The sequence below is a fragment of the Parasteatoda tepidariorum genome, chromosome 2 (genome assembly GCF_982258835.1).
Source record: "Parasteatoda tepidariorum strain Cologne lab strain chromosome 2, Ptep-v5.0, whole genome shotgun sequence".
Taxonomy (NCBI): domain Eukaryota; kingdom Metazoa; phylum Arthropoda; class Arachnida; order Araneae; family Theridiidae; genus Parasteatoda; species Parasteatoda tepidariorum.
Window position 1 is genome coordinate 117904775 of NC_141756.1, and position 18250 is coordinate 117923024.

General features: G+C 29.5%; 1 protein-coding gene across 1 annotated transcript in view; it reads left to right on the forward strand.

Moving 5' to 3' along the window:
• The window catches only part of LOC139425035 (NBAS subunit of NRZ tethering complex-like), a 57648-nt gene extending 40485 nt beyond the window's left edge, over window positions 1-17163 (forward strand). The window contains exon 13 of the transcript XR_015431715.1: window positions 16903-17163. The gene's annotated coding sequence lies outside the window, so the exon portion shown is untranslated. The remainder of the gene's footprint in view (window positions 1-16902) is intronic.
• The last annotated feature ends 1087 nt before the right edge of the window (window positions 17164-18250 follow it).

Genomic DNA, 18250 nt, shown 5'->3' on the forward strand with positions numbered 1-18250 from the left:
TAGAATTTCCATTAAGCATAAATGGAAACCAGAAAAACGCTTTTTACAAACTAATTGAATGCTAACAGATAATAATGAGACTCAGCAATTATTATCATTTTCCAATTTCTTGTGCTTTATATGAAATTTAATGTTTTGGGCAGCTCAGATTGCTCACTAGAATGTTCTTTATTTTATTTATTTAATTTAATTTATTTATTTTTTGTAAGTACATAAATTGTGTTTTTTTTTTCAAGTATTTGAATTTCAGAATGATATAAAGAATTAATTTTTAAGAACATATTAGTTTTTTTTTTTTTAATTTTAAAGTTTACAAATTATAAATCTTTCAAAAATTCGAGATAAAAAATGTGTTATAAAACTTGAGAATTTTCCTATTTTTCTGCAAAGAGACAGAATGTTATGAATTAATATTAATCATTACAACTTATAAAAGAAGGAATAAATTACAATAAAGAAGCACCACAGCTCACTCGAGGTCGTGGATATAGAGTAAAACTAGTTACTAGATCAGTGCTGTCAATACTAGTCACAACTGATCTAGTATTTCGATTTTTGGTTTCGATTTATCGAGCATGCGCAGCTAATTCGTGTGTAAGAGGGAAGGTGTAGTTTACAAACATATCACTGGCGAGATTTTTGACTTCATATTGTTATGCCAAAAATCAATCTTATGTTAACCTCTGTACTTGTTTTCGATGTCAGTATACCTACCTCAGGAGTTCCTTTCATTCTGTAGGGGTGGGGGTAAAGACCACAGGTGGTATGTTCGGTGAAACACCCCTAGAACCTAAAATCTCTTTGAAAAACGTTTTCGGAATATGCTGAATAGATTTCAAATAGAACCCCTTCTATAAATTAGTGTAAATCCTTCCACAACAGGAGATTTTTGCCACCCATGGTGGAAATCACCTTCACTAAAGTGTGAAATACTGAAAATAGGAGGTTGCTCTGCCTCGCTCAACAAATAATTTAAACCAATGAAACGATTTAATAATGAATACACCCCACTATTTTGAAAAATAAAGGACAGGCGTTATAAGTAGTTAGGCGCTCATACAAAAAATATTTGCTCACATTTTCAAGTAATAAAAATAATTAACATTTGATAAAAACTACTTTTTGGTAAGAGGTTTTCCCTGAACACTACGTTCGAAATTTCATTATGACCCATTCCATCTGCCTTGCTTGATATATATATATATATATATATATATATATATATATATATATATATATATATATATATATATATATATATATATATATATATATATATATATATATATATATATATATATATATATGTAATAAAGAAATTCGTATTATTTTTTTTAATTTGATTAGTTGACAATTAAAATTTGAAAACTGTATTGTTTATCTTTACAATGAATTCTTTGTGCTTTCAGTTAAATCATGAATTTATGTCAGCTTTCCGCTTTCAAGACAATATTCAACCTATTTCTTAGTTCTGAGGGGATTTGGCAGACAGATCTTCGTTTGACCCAAATTTTGACCATAATTGTTCATCTGAGCGATTGGTTTCGTATAAATTTTCTATTTCAATTTGCTTTTTATCATAATTTTAATTTATTTCCTTGTCATTGCTCCATTGAGAGTAGAAATCGCCCTTCAGTTTGTGAACCTTAATGCATGTCATCATTATTACAAGGAGAATAAAGGTTCGGTTTATATACTTCTTTGCTAAAACCTAAACTTCCTGGCTTACTAAACAGGCGCACTCTCTGAAATTTAAGTGAGGGGGCGAAGAACATGTTTTGCCCCTCCTGAAATTTTAAAATTCGCTGCCAAAATAAAGTCACGTAAAATTGGTAATTTTAGAAAAAAGAACTGCTTTTTTTTTTCAAATTTGTTTTTTTAATTTTTTTTTAAAAAAAACTTTATTTTCTTTAGAAACTTAATTATAGGGCCAACAATGTGTTTCGCCCCTTCTAAAATAAGAAATAGAGTAAAAAGAAAGCTTTTTTTCTCAACTTTGAAGCTATTTTTTAAGTAGAAAACTTTATTTTTCTCTGAAATTATAGTAAAGAAGCGAATAACGTACTTCGCCTCATCTGAAATTTAGACATTTATGAAAATAATGTCAAGGTAAACTGATAATTCGAAAAAACAAAAAAGAAAATCAACTTTGAAGTTATTTTTAAAATTGAAATCTTTATTTTACTCGGAATTTTAAATGAGAGGGCTAATAATTTGCTTCGCTCCTTCTGAACTTAAGACATTTGTGAAAATAAACTAAAATTAAATTGGTAAAAAGAAATTTTTTATTTTAATTTAAAAGCTATTTTTCGAAAAGAAAAGTTTTTTTCCTTCTAAAATTTAGCTTAAGAAAGAATAATGTATTTAGCTCCTTCTGAAATTTAGACCTTAAAACAAATAATGTCAAGCTTAATTAACAAACTTAAAAGAGAAAGAAAAAAAAATTTTTTCTTCCAAAAAGTGATAAAATTTTCCCTTCCTCTGAAATTAAAGTAAGCGGGCGAATAATATGTGTCGTCCTTTCTGAAATTTAGACATTAGTGAAAACTAAGTTAAATTATTATTTAATTCATTAGTGAAGTTAAGAAAAAATTCATAATTTAAGAAAAAAAATTTCCAGCTTTGAAACTTCGTTTTCGAAACAAATGCTATTTTTTTTTACATGTGATAACTTTCTATGTATGAAATGAAAGAAACATTTTTAAAACAATCTAACAATCTAATTTCTTGAATTAAATATTTAGTTCGCATTAATGTTGCCCAAAAAAATATTCGTCTATTTTTTACTTTAATTCAAGAGCATTTTATTTAATTCATTTTAAAATGCACTTTTGTATTACGTAATGTGATAATTAAAAAAAAATAATAAAAAAACTCATCACGTCTTCCCAATCTTTATATTTTTTAAAAATCTATTTTTTGGTATAAAAGAAATTTTTAAATGTTTTGCAAAGTAAGATTTTGATATTCTTCGGCTTTGAATTAATTTGTTCGAAAGAAATGTGTCTTAGACACTGTTTAATTAATTTAAAATTACTATAATTGCCATCAACCCATCAGTCAAAAGAGGTTGTGCATCTGTCCCAAATGAATTAAAATACCTTCAGTGTGAGCTCTTCTCTCATATCTGAGATAAATTTCATTTTAAAGTGGCAAGTGTTCTGTTCTGATTCAATTCGGTCCATGTTCTGATTTCTCGCTTTTCCTGAATTCCGCCTTTCCATCGCAATTAATAATTTAAATTGATATTAAACTAGTTTAAATTAAATTATAAAGATAGAATGAATGATTATAAGTACCGGAATGTCTCTTGTTTCGTATCATAATTTTTTAAAAAATTGTGTCAAGTCTAAGGATAGAGCAGTTTTACAAATCATAAAGGAAACGAGTCTGTGTAAGAAACTGATATTGAATCAAGCATCGAGTTATAGAAGCAAGTAAAAAGAGTGGAATGCAAGAAACACATTCCCATACTAAAATGAATTAACACAACAACCATATTTACTTAAATACGTTTCTTAAAGCAATGGGATTTATCTGGCTTCTTAATCGCATAACTATCTGTTATTTAGTTAGTATTATGTAGAACCTTTCTTTTAGTGCACATATTTTTTGAAAGAGGGGGAAAAGTTACAAAAGAAACACATTTTAAGCACAGAGTAAAAATTTGGCGTGCTTGGCCACTAGATATTTAACAGAGTTTTTTTTTAGATTCATTTTGAATATATTTTATTTGCAATTTTTAATGATTTTTTCACGAATTTTTTTCTCAATTGTTTTTTTTTTTTTTTTTTTTACGTTACAAAATCTATAAGACTTAGAAACATGAAATTTGGAATGTGCGTAGAAAATATGCAAAGAGTTAGAAAGAAAACAAGAAAATACAATTTGATTATTAATTTTTTTTTTTATAACCACCGTTGAGCAACTGACTCAATTTTGAGTTTACGCCCTATCAACCAGGCTATCCCGGCCAAATTTATTAGTTTACTTTATAACAGTCATTACACAGCCGACCCAATTTCGAGTTTGCGACTGCTAATATTCAACTCCGTAGCCTTGTCAATTTGAACCCAATCCGGAAGACAAGGGAACTGCAAGATTAGTACCCAGAAGTATTTATTTGTTATGAGAACTTGGAGGACTTTGTGACCCCGACGGATTTAACATGCAGCAGTCACCATTTTATACTTGGGTATTCTTCTGCTGGCTGCATTCAAACTCCCATTCTCACGAACACGAGTCCAACGCCCTATCAACCAGGCTATCCCGGTCAAATTTATTAGTTTATTTTATAACAGTCATTGCACAGCCGACCCAATTTCGAGTTTGCGACTGCTAATATTCAACTCCGTAGCCTTGTCAATTTGAACCCAATCCGGAAGACAAGGGAACTGCAAGATTAGTACCCAGAAGTATTTATTTGTTATGAGAACTTGGAGGACTTTGTGACCCCGACGGATTTAACATGCAACAGTCACCATTTTATACATTGGTATTCTTCTGCTGGCTGGATTCAAATTCCCATTCTCACGAACACGAGTCCAACGCCCTATCAACCAGGCTATCCCGGTCAAATTTATTAGTTTATTTTATAACAGTCATTGCACAGCCGACCCAATTTCGAGTTTACGACTACTAATATTCAACTCCGTAGCCTTGTCATTTTGAACCCAATCCGGAAGACAAGGGAACTGCAAGATTAGTACCCAGAAGTATTTATTTGTTATGAGAACTTGGAGGACTTTGTGACCCCGACGGATTTAACATGCAGCAGTCACCATTTTATACATTGGTATTCTTCTGCTGGCTGCATTCAAACTCCCATTCTCACGAACACGAGTCCAACGCCCTATCAACCAGGCTATCCCGGCCAAATTTATTAGTTTACTTTATAACAGTCATTGCACAGCCGACCCAATTTCGAGTTTGCGACTGCTAATATTCAACTCCGTAGCCTTGTCATTTTGAACCCAATCCAGCAGTCCCTGGAGCAGGTGAGGGCCGTTATATTAACACTGTTTGTAAAAATAAAAAGAATATTTCGTAAGCTGATATTATTTAATTGATGTTTATATTGAAAATATTTCTTCATTATTTTTGCTTTCTTTTTAATTATTTTAAGTACATTTGTTAAGTTTTAGAGCAAGAAAAGAAATTGTAATTATTTATGTAAATTTTTGGCTTATATTTTTAAGGATTTATTAAAGTGTCTATTAAATATCGGAGAGAATAAATGTCATACAGGTTTAAAGTATCAGCTCTGCTCTTGATGGTGTATAGTGGCTAGGATGTGACAGTCCCGGGCATCCAGCCAAAACGAGCATTCAACATATCAATGGAACACACTAAAACTTTATATCAATTAGCAATTAGTTTTAGATAATTACAATTGTAGAATAATTATCTTATTATAGAATGAAATGTTTTAAAAGACAAATATCTGTTAATGTTTAACTTTTAATCAACGAAAAAACAGAACCAATATTGAAATCTAACGAATTTATTATTTTTAATTACTGATAAAGTTTGTGACAGAAAAAAAATGAAGCCTGATAGATTTCAGAAACACCTTCTAGTTATACTATTCAATCAAATAGGTTTCGATGCCTTTCATCCCGGTCTCATTAGTGATTCAGCATATTTTGAGATCATTTTTGTTTCGTTCTTAATTAATATTAATTTGTTTGCGACAGTTAATTTGTATACCTCTTATACTACATTTTCGAGGAGTTTAAAAATATAATATTGAGGATTTTAACTGAAATGAAATTTGCTTTTTTTGTATGCCTCTTTTATTACGTCATCATTACACCCACACGCAACTGTCTACTCTAAATAATGCTATATAGAATGAGATAGCAAAACAAACGTGTGTAGTTATTTAAATTCTTATTCAAAAGTATTAGTTAATTTTTTTTTTGAACTGACAATTTCTGTCCTTTTTTAGATATTTTAAAGTGCTATTTAAAACTGCTGCATATCACATGAAAGCATTAAATATATCATTTGTACAGTTTTGCCCTCCACATACTTAACGCAGTAAAAAAAATATATATATATCTAAACAAATGTCTTGGATCTCAGCGTATAAAAGTAAATGTGGCACATTGATTTTGTAATAACTTCAATAACAATGGATTATTTCCTATACATTTCTTTAATTGTTTTTTTTTTTTAAGTGGTTATTTATGCTTTAAAATTTAAAAGGAAACTGAGTAATAAAACAATACTCAGAAAACGTACATTTTATAATTAACAGCAAAAACTTTATAAAATATTTACTGTTGATTATGTTATTGCCAGTTGACTAAGTAACATACAGTTACAAAAACGCAAAGTAAAAATTGCCAAGTAATAAGTAAATGTTTGAATGAGATGAACGGGGGGTGGTGTCCGAAAAGATTTTTAAGAAAACCGGAGCGATGTGGCTCCATGAGTATAAAATTTGAACTTTTCTTTTAAGTAACCTATATTTATCATATATTCTTATATATATTTCATAACCGCGTCGTTGAACAGCTGGCCCAAATTTGAGTTTACGACTACCTCTGTTTAACTCCCCTGTTTTGTAATTTTGAACCCAACCCAGAAGGCAAGGCTGCATCAAGTGTGGAGACAAATTTGCTTTCGTGGGGGACGTTTTGTCGGAACTAATCCTCATTTTCGTAACATGGAGAAGAAAACCACGAAAATCTTCCTCTCTTAGTCTGGTGGTAAGTTGATTTTAACCCATGATCAGTTTACCACTGAGACTATTTTAAGTCAGCACAGTTGTCGGTGCGAGCCGATTGTGAAATTCGTTTCGACGGGTCATCGTGGGATTTAAATTCCTATCACATCATCGGGAGGCACTATCCCCTGAGTCACCACAACTCATATTAATAAAGAGCCCGCAATAAAAATATGGAATTTAAGTCCTCGTAATCATTGAAAAGAACCGACAAAAACCTTTCACTCATAGTATTATCATATTGTTAAAAGATATCGACGAAATTTATGTTCCGATAATTTCTTGCACTTTGTGATACTTGGAAACTGATTGTTAAAGAACTTTTTAAAGCGGGGACGCCCATAAAAGAAAAACTATAATTTAAACTTTTTTTTCTCCAAAATTTTTGACACCCCTTACTAGGACTGGGCTGTAAATCGATATATCGATTTAACGCCTGTATCGGCAGGCCGATACAGCGACTTTCGTTCCAGGCGATGCATCAGAAATCTGATTTAAGCCGTCGAGTAAAGAAGACGAACGATATAGCGATACAAGACACGAAAGGATCTCTTACGTTCCGATGCGAACTCGCGCTGGGAAAGACGATGTACGTATCGTTATATTGAAACGGCCTTGATTGATGAGCGGCAGAATTAGAATCAGTTTTGAGAACATATATCGTGATCTCGCATGTTCGTTTCCGCACCTCTTAGTTTTTTTTTCTTCTTTGTCGAGAATTGATATCGTTTCTTGTAGATTATTTTCAGTGGGACTGACTTTGTGATCGTCGTTACCTTGTTCTGAACGTAATCTGTTATTGAAAAGAATATACAAAGAAGTGTTTCTTAATTAATTAGGTAATTTTTTTTTGAAACAAAACTTTTTTTCTTATTTTTAAATGTGAAAATTTATTTTGATATTATATGTTTAAGTATTATTTTACATTATTAAATTTTTTTACAAACGGAAATCTAATTTAAGGTGCTTATAAAGAATTAAATTAAAAAGTAATTAAATTTGTTAGGCTATTTTTTACTTTATTTTAATTTATTAAACACTTTTTGGATAAAATAATAATTTAATGGGTTTTTATTACTAAGTTTAAATTTATAAATCTTTAGTTGTTTTCATTTTTATAAATAAAATTATAACAAAACTTATTTTTCCTCTTTTAGATTTGGACATAAGTCAATCAACTTCGTTTATTCAAAAAAATTAGTAATGATTGCGACTTAAAATCATTTAGCACTTCGTTTTATTAAAGAGTATAATCGTGTTTTTTAATTTTCTTTCAATATTGTCAGTTGAATATATTATCGAATATCATAATTCTTTTGTTTTTATTTTTAAGAAATTAAACCTTACTTTGTTTTTTCGTTCGGTAATTATTCAATTTAACTTTATTATTTATGTGAAATAATAATGATAAAAAATAGTGTTGTTTTAAAAGTGTTTTTTTTTTTTTTTTGTTTAATTTATTTAGCACTTTGTTTTAAGCACACGAATAATTTTTAACGAACTTATTTTTTAAATTTTCTTTCTATATTGTTAGGTAAATACATTGATAAATTTCACTTTTATTTATTTCTTTATTATTTATTTTTAGACTGAGAAATCTTTCGTTATTTGCGCGATCATTTTTAGAAAATATAACATTAATATCTTTCTTAAGCAAAACATATACATCAAATTCATAAATTGATTTAAATCAATCTGAATATGAAGTTTTGATAGAAATCCGACTTTCTGCACCTTACAAGTAAATGAATTTCAAAAATACTATATCGCGATGCAAAACTGACGATGCATCAAGATATAAAATTTCTTATATCGCCCAGTCCTACCCCTTACTCTTTACCACAAAGTATCCCACTTCACAATCCTCCTTACCTGGGCGCATACACAAATGAAAGTTCACTTTAGAAATAAAGCACATGTTTTAGATCACATCTCAAATTTTACTTTTTCATTTTAAAGCATTTTTTTAATTACATTTGTGATCTGAATATAGATAAGCCCTTATTTTGATCTAAGAGATAAAAAAAAAATTATAAATATATTAAATAATAAAAATAGAATAAATTTATTAAATAATTTTAAATATTTTTATTTTAACCAAAATGAGTGGTGTTATATTTGACATTCTGTCTTTCTTTCACTCCAAACAAAGCGGTTTTAGAGCATTTTTGCCCCACTGATTGAAAAGTACTAAAAATTATATTTAATTTCAAATGTAGAGAATGATCTTTTAAGCCTTTTTTTTCCAGACTCTTTTAAATCCCCCTTTACCAAGAAAGTATTATCTTTCTTTAAAATTAGTATATCTATTCTTTGAACAGAAGTTATATTGGTTTTGTAACACGGTATGGAGAAAAGAAAGTAATAATAAAATTGAAAACGTCTACAACAGATTGAATAAAATTTGAGTTAAAATATAATTTATTGTTTTCAAAGTCATAGTTTAATACTTCTTTGGCTGCATGCCAACTTTTTAAATGTGTGAAAAGGTGAGGGGAGGAAGTTTTTTCTTATTTTTTCCCCCTTCTCTTGTTTAAAATCAACAGATGTGACTTTTTTCCAGGTTTCTATATTTATGACAGAATCTTTCTTTTTATTAGTTTGGCGAAACCAACGCTTCGTAGTAATATATTTTTTTCGTCTAAAAACATTCAAAATCAATTTTAATGATTGTAATAGTGTTATTGTTTAAAGTTCTAAACGTAAAATAAAAATTATATAAAAATAGGATTTAAAAAGTACAGGAAAGTTTGTAAATAAGGTTTCAAAAATGTTAATAATAATAATAGTGATTGTTTTTGGAAGGTGTATTTCAGGATAACAAATGTTCCTTTTTGTTTTATTTAAAAAAAAGAAAAATATTACCAATCAATGTTCTTCTTGAATTTAAAATAATAATTTAACTCTTTATTTATTAACAGCTTCTAAAAAAAGGGTGTTTGAAATTACCGCCTTATTAATATATATTTGCAGAAATATTTCTAAATCGGAAATAAACAAAAGTATTTGCATAAGGGATTACAAAATAATATTCAAGTGAGGGAAAAAATCTGACGAATAATATAAATATTTCTGTAAAAATTACGGTATAAAATTTTAAGACAAAAATGGATTTTACAGTGAGCATGATTTTACAGATAATGCAACCAGACGGTCACTACTTTTAATCGTAATTCAATGCGAAATTTTTGACAGTGTTATAATCGAAAATGAGATTATATCTATAATTGGACAAAGTGGCATCTTCTTCATTCTCTTACTTAACTTTACTGAATTCTTTTTTCTTTCAAGAAACTTTTTTTCAAACAACATCTAGGGATCAATATTTTATTTTATATTATAATCGTCGTTGAACAGCTGATTCAATTTTAGGGTTTACGACTACCAATGTTCAACTCCGTAACCTTTTAACTATGAACCCAATTCAGAAGACAAGGGAACTCTTGGATTGGGAGAAATTTGTGTTTGTAGAGGATTTATTGATGGAACTAAGCAGCATTAGCGTTACATGGAGAGGAAGAACACGGGAACCTCCCAGGGTTAACTTGATGGCAAAGGGTCTCTAACTCGTGATCCACTGAGGATATTTGTGCATTGTGGTCGGTGCCAGCCATCGGTGGGGTTCGAACCCGGTTCACCACACGGAAAGGCTCTATCACCTAAGCGACAACAGCTCAGCCCAAACAACTTTACCAAAGATAAGTTATGAAAAATGTGTATTATATTTTCCCTTAAAAGTAGAGCATGGTTCAACAACCTGTTGTGAAAAAGGCTCAAAACGATAGAGGGCTTTCTTCAAATTTCATTTTGTACCAGGGGTCTGTTTAGAAGAAACTTGGCTCCGTTAACGGACCCTTCACAAAATAATTTATCTTTTAATCGGACCCTTCACAAATTTGTTTATCTTAGTTATTGTTTTGTTAATCGAATAAATCCTTCCCAGGGGAAAAAAACACAGTTCGATACGAACTAAATTTTCCAAGTTTCCCTAAGTTTAAATTCGAAATGTAGTATTACAAACATCGTGTCCATATTCTTATTGATAATTTTTAAAATTTTTCAGCGCAAGCGCGGCATGAAAGAACTACTTAAAATGCTAAATCAAAAATTTTTTCAAAATGTTTCTTTAATTTCATTAAAAGTTTTTTTAGATTATAGTAGGAAAAAGAAAATGTAAAACGATAAAAAAAGTTTTTTTAAAAAACTGTCCATATTTCCATGTTAAAAATTGAGAGTGCATTAACATTTCATATATATAGTGAAGCAAACAATTTAGGTTTATTCGTAATTATTACGATGTCATGACCAAAATTACGGTCTGCATTGAGTAATAAAAATTACGGATTTTGATAATTTCCGTACTAATTTGCTAAACATAAGTTTTTTCCTCATAACTACCTAGAACTATGAAATTTTGCTGTCCCCAATTCATTTACTTATCTTTTTTTTGTATTCAAACAAATATAAATTCAGTAAATGATTAAATATTGTAAATGATTTTATAGAAATCTAAAATTAAAAGAAAGCTATAAGAAATCTTATTAATCGCTTTCGAACGGACTGCTCTGAAAGTTTTATCTTCACTCCTTATCAAAAAAACAAGAAAACATAAACCCTAATAAATGCTGTGAACAGAAATTTTTAGTGCTTCAAATGCAAAATGATAAAGAATTCTAGTGCTAATTTTCCCCCAAAACTAAAACATTGATTTCTAGAAATCACACTTATTCCATCATTTTTTATAGAAGTATAAAATTTCAGTGTTGTTTAATTTTTAATTTAGATACATCTAAACCCTATATCTGTATGTAGATATAGGATCTATCTGTATCTGTTACCTAAATATTATGTTTTTATTTAATAGTAAATGTATGCATAGTTTAATGATATACCAATATAAAATCAAGTAGTATGTACAGCTTAAAATTGAGTTATGAATTTTGTAAAGGCCAACTGAATATATTTCTGTGTTATTGTACTTCTGATTATTGATAGCTTGTTTGAAAATTTGGCACCTCTGTATAGACACAGTGCAAAAAAAAAAAAAAAAAAAAAAAAAAAACTTACACGTATGCAGAACCTGGTTTTCTTTAATATTTTTAAATGTTTGTAATCTCTAGGGACTCAGGGGATAGAGCACTTGCCTCAAAATGAGGTAACACGGGTTCGAATCCCAGTGATGGCTGGTCGAAATAAACTTCGGAATGGCTAGAGTGCTGAAGTAAAATATCCTCAGTGTTAAACAAATCATGGGATAGAGATTCTTCGCCGTCAGTTTAAACGAGGGAGGGTTTCAGGGTTTTTTTCCCTATGTAACGCGAATGCGTGTTAGTTCTATCAAAATGTCCCACACAAAGGCAAATTTCTCCCAATCCAGGAGTTTCCTTGTCTGGATTGGGTTAAAAGTTACAAGGCTACAGAGTTGAACATTAGTAGTCGTAAACTCAAAATTGGGTCGACTGTTCAACGACGGTTATAAAATAAAACAACCACCATCAGGATTTATCTGACTCCAAATTTTGCTTATCCTTTAAAAAAAAAGCAGTTTGTTTGTTGATACAACGATAGCCATTACGAAAATCAGGATGGCTACGGAACAGTGAGTAATAATTTCTTTACATTTTCACTGGCCTGTTTATGACTCGATTAAATTTTTTGTGAACACAATGGTAATTTTAAATGATAATTACAATACAAAGAATACACACAAATATACACAAAGAATATACACAATTATGATGAAATACAAGTTTCAAAATATCAGGTTGTCACCCAACTCTCGCAAAAGTAAATCAAATATACAGGATATATCATGATGATCACCGTTTGTAAGTCAGAATCCTCAAAACTTAAGTGAAAACAGTATGAGGATTAAGGTTTGCGAATTAATAGTGTCACATTGAAGAAAAAATTAATAAAAAAGTTTTAAAAAAAAGTCATCGAAATTTAAGAAATCTAAGGAAAGAGGAAAAAAAAATCAAAACCTGTTTTGTTTCCAGAGAAAAAAGGAGTTCGACTGCGATCATTGGAAAGTTATTATCAGGCTATCAAACTGTTTTTTTTCTTCTCCATCCAGTCTTCTTCGCTAGTGATTCATTCAACTCTCGGCTTTTAATAATTAATTTCAATATAATATTTTTTAATCACTTTAGCTTGGCAATTTCGAATTAATTGGGCTAATATGAATATTTTTTTTTACGTTAAAAAAAAAGTTACCAATAAGATAAGCTAATTAGACTGCTTAAACAGGAAACTAATTCGCATATTAGGCAACTTTTATACAAAAAACGTGCTAAGTTGAGAAAAATGAAAGGGCTGCCAGATATACTCGTATATTTAAAATCTTATTAAGTTGGCAATATTTATTTTTCGCACCTCTCGTCACTTATTAGATATCACAAAATAAATAGAAAGTATTCTTCTTTGCTGAACTTTATGAAAGAAGTTGGCTTTTGTGCAAACTCGTTTACTTTTTATCTTATCTTTAAATGCCTCCTTTCATTAGAAAATCCCAAGTATTTAAACTCAAAAAAGGTAGAGATTAAACCTGAATTTTACTCTACTTATTAATTGTTTGAAATCTGTTTTTTTTTTTTTTTTTAACTATTCGGGCCATAAAGCTTATCCGAAGAACAGTAACACTATAATAAGAATAGTTCAAATCAATTTAATTACTTTTTTCATGTTCTACACAGAAATGAAAAACAAAGAAAGGAAGTGAATACTGCATTTCTAATTTAGTAAGTAAGATTGAACGTTTTTTTTCTTCTTCATAAACGCTTAGTTAACCATAATATATTACAGTCCCTTCGTGCCGCTTGTTGATTGCCATTTCATCTAGATTATATGTGCTTGCTATTTTGATGTGCGAAATATTGATATTAATATTATCAAATTTCTCTTTCATGGTCATGAAACTAGCTAAATCTGCGCATAAGCTCGAAGAATTTTGATGGAAAATATGATAACTATCAATGTTATTGCTTGATATCATTTCTCTCATTTATATATAAATATATATGTGCAAAGATGATTGTGCTCCGGAAAAAATCCGAATTTCAGGATTTTTCGCTAACTTCGTGATCCGGAGATTTCCGGATATCCAAGGTCCAAAAGTTTTAAGAAATCATTGATCACATTTATGTAATTTTATTTAAAAATCTTAGAACTAGAATTTATACTTGGCACCTCATTTGTAAATATTTTTTTCTGGTAGAATAATAAATGTGATTAGAGATAAAAGTAAACTTATAAATAATTACTCATTTAAGTCTTGCGCGCTGCATATTATTTCTAAGAATTTCATATTTTGAAAATATCAATGATTTGAAGTTTTAAAGACACTAATATCACAAGCAACCCTGCTAATATCCTCTTCTTTGTCTAAAGCTCATTGGGCGGTGTAAGATGGTGTCCCGGAAGAGAGGCCCAATGAGTTACAGGCAGCCCTAATCTTTCACTTTCTTTTTTTCAATTTTGATACTAATCTTTATACTAAGGGCCGGAATCTTTATACTAAGGGCCGGAATCTTTATACTAAGGGCCTACCAACCCCGCTATCCCGGGGGTTGGTAGGGCACTGGGCCCATGTTCAAGAAGTCGTGGATTCGTTCCCCGCCGGCCGAAGACTCCCTGTGTAATAAATGGTGACTGATGCACGCTAAATCTGTCGAGTTAAATCTGCAAAGTCCTCCATGTTCCCATAAGAAATCATTACCTTCTGGTGGTACGTATCCAGCAGCTCCCTTGTCTTCTGGATTGAGCTCAAAATTACAAGGATACGGATATGAGCATTGATAGTTGTAAACACAGAATTGGGTAGGCTGTTCAACGACAGTTATAAAATAAAATGAAATATTTATACTAATATTCACTTCTTTGTTTAAAGCTCATTGGGCGGTGTAAGATGGTGTCCCGGAAGAGAGGCCCAATGAGTTACAGAACCTTTAACTTTCTTTTTTTTTTGAAATAAATTTTTTAACTAAATCCAATTAATTTAATTTTTTTATTTCCCTTGATGCTTTGCTCCTCTTTATCTACTTCTTGTTTCCTTTTCTTTTTAATTTTGACACTAATATTTATACTAATAACAGAGATGATTGTGCTCCGGAAAAAATTCGGATTTAAGGACTTTTTGCTAACCGCTATCCGGAAATCCAAGGTCCAATAGTTTTAAGAAATCATCGATCACATTTATGTATAAAAATTCTTGTATATTTTATTTAGAAACCTTAAAACTGGAATTTATTCTTGGCATCTCATTTGCAAATATTTTTTCCGGTAGAATAATAAATGTGTTTAGCGATAAAAGTAAACTTATATATGATTAAAGTAAACTAATTGTAATAAGTAATTATTCATTTTAATTATGCTGCATATTATTTCTAAGAATTTCATGTTTTGAAAATATTAATGATTTAAATTTTTAAAGACACTCATTTTTTTGAAATGCATCATTAATGATTTTACTCAAGAAATTTTCAGAATTTTTGAGTTGGGCTCACAAGCACCCCTATACATATATATATACAAGTTTTTACCATGGTTCTCCCCATCTTGAGAAAAAATTCTCTATGTTTCTTCGATGTTTTTGTTATTATCTAAAGAGAAAAAAAAACGCATATTTAATGGACAGTATTAAAACATGAAATTAGAATATTGTTTAAGTTATTCTTATAAACGTTCGTATAACCAAAGCATTTTTCTGTATAATTTTTGCAGGGGTCATATGGTCCTAATATTCCAAAAAAAAAAACATTTTTTTTTTTCTTTTCTTGTTTAGACCTTTTCAGCTGTATTTTCATTGATATTCTTCACTTTCCAAAGATTAAATTTGACAAAAAAGTCATTACTATCTTTCCGCTTTTGCGATACTTTTTCCGTGGAAACACATTTTTAAGTTTAATTGAACAATATTTCACGAAAATAGAAATAAATTGAAAGCTATTTTTATTTAGTTCTGGTATCGATATAGGAAAGCAAAAATAACATCATTGCTGCTTGTTTTCTTATGTAAATCTTAAATTCTAAAGGATATGAAGTATTTAAAATATATTTGTGTCGGCGACCACCGACTAAGTTATCTTCCTCTACAGAAGAAAAATTCCTTTTCTTTTGGAAATTCTAAAGCACACTTTGTAAGCAACATTTAGTGTTTTCACTTCACTGAAACTTCATTTTTTCTTTGCAGCGCATACAAAAAGCTTGTTATGTTATGGCAACCTGTTGTTAGTTACTAACTTGTTTAGGTTTCAAAGCTAGTTGAGATTTAGTGAAGGTATGAGAATATAGTACTACGAATAATTATATATGTTTACTTATTACAACTAGTTTACTATAACGGCTATTTCATTTGTATGCTAATTTGCTATTGACCAAAACACAATAATATTAGAAATTTATTTTACATTATTTATGCTGCAAAGCCCAGTGGTTCAGAAACTGAATTGTCATAGTGAGGAACTGTGGATTGAACTCCGATGGTTGTTTAAGCCAACCTAGCTTCAGATCCATGGGTACCAGTTTGCCTGGGAAGTAAATGTGGCCTGTGCTCAGTACTAAGAGCATTGCCACAATCATGCAATTGGACCATTAATCTCCGTGACCCCTTGGCCTACAATAGCCTGCCGTAACCAGATATCCAATTCAGCCCTCCGAATTTGCTATTCTTATAAATTGCTTTTTCATTCAAGACTTTTTCAATTGCTGTTTTCGGATGACTGTTTTTATCATAGCACTATTTTTTTTATTGTACTTATTGAAATAAATGTATCAATTATCTATTTAATTATATGCAAATAATTCATTAAATAGTAACTACTCTAAATAAGTAAGTTATTTGATTGAAGATATGAAATAATAAAAGGTTAAATATTTTACCTTTCCTGCATATTTATTCTCGAAATTCTCAGAAATTGTTGAAATGGTTAAATTTTAACTATATAAACGCTTAGTTCCTATTAATTTTAATAAGTTAAATTATTTTAAGTTTGGTGATAATAAATTAATACAGGTTGTTCAATATTCTAGTAATTATAAGAAATATAATAAGAACTAATAAAAATTTCCTTTTAGAATAAAGTCATTCGGAAGTAATTAAAAAAATGTATTGAATTATATTAATAAAATTTTAGATTGTCGGAAGTATATTACAAATAATAACTTTATAGGTAATCCTTTGTCTTGATTTTTCTGATTGCCAGCTTGCCTGGGAAGTAAATGTGGCAACGTTTGTTTGTCATCAAATTGTGGAGGCCTAAACTCAGTGACCCCCTAACCCACCTTGGGCTGTTCAGCTTTTTGGACAACTATGAAACTTATTTTTGGCATAGATAATAATTTATATTTATCATACAGATGAATAAATGTATCTAATTTTTGAACAAAATAAAGCATGTGCATACATTGTAAATAAAATATTGTTAGTGGTCTAGTTTTATGATTTGATAAACATTCCGTAAAACATTTTTATCTACATTTCTAATGTTTATACTGATAATATCTTTTCCTCCTGACTTAGAAATACGTAAGAAAATAGTATACTGAATTAACACATCATAACTAGCTAGAGTATTTAATATTTCTAACTAAAATGGCTGAAATTATTTCATAATTATTAAAAACTATTAATTTTGTTGAAACTAAAGCTTTATTTAAGCTCAATACTTTCATGAATGCGGTAAAACAAAGTCTCAATTAAATATCAAATGAAATGTAGTACAGGCAACAGTGAAAAAAAAAACTATTTTGTATTATTCTTTACAGAGCAAGTATTGATTTATTACTTATACAAAAAAGTCTACATGTTTAATAAGGTTGAAAAATAATTGTATTTAATAAACTAGATAGATATTATTGAAACTAAATTGGTTTAATTGAAATAGGTTCTTAAACATAAAATTATTTTATGATAATTAACAGCTAATAGATTAAATTTATATCCATTTTTGAAATAAAAAAATAAATTACGCACAATAACTCTATCATTATTTCTTTTGATTAAACGTTCAATGTAAATTAATTAATAGAACGTTCAATATAAATTATATTATACCCAGAATATAATTCGGCAATTCTGTAATGTTGTCAGTACAGTAGTTAATGTGGTAATAAATCTCTTTTCCTTCTTCTTAACAATTTTTCGTTGCTTTTATTCCTTATTATATTTTTGAGGAATTTTGTTCCAGCCAGGTTGATATCTTTTGAACCATTATGCCAGTTCGAGTGACACACTGGTTTATGATGGGGTACGCCTTCCATGAAGTTCGGAATATGATTGAGTAATTCTGTATCGTTATCGGTAAATGAATTACGATTTAGAAATTCATCTTCAGAGTATAGTGACAATGAATTTCTTAATCTAGTCCGGACACTGAAAACTTACTAGCTGTCGAGGCAATTATGTTTTTTTGTTTAGATTTTCTTTTTATTTCTATTACTTTTTCTGCAACTGCATACCAACGAATTTTTTAATAAGATAAAAAATTAATTTTTTTAACTGTTGCTTTAAAAGTTAAA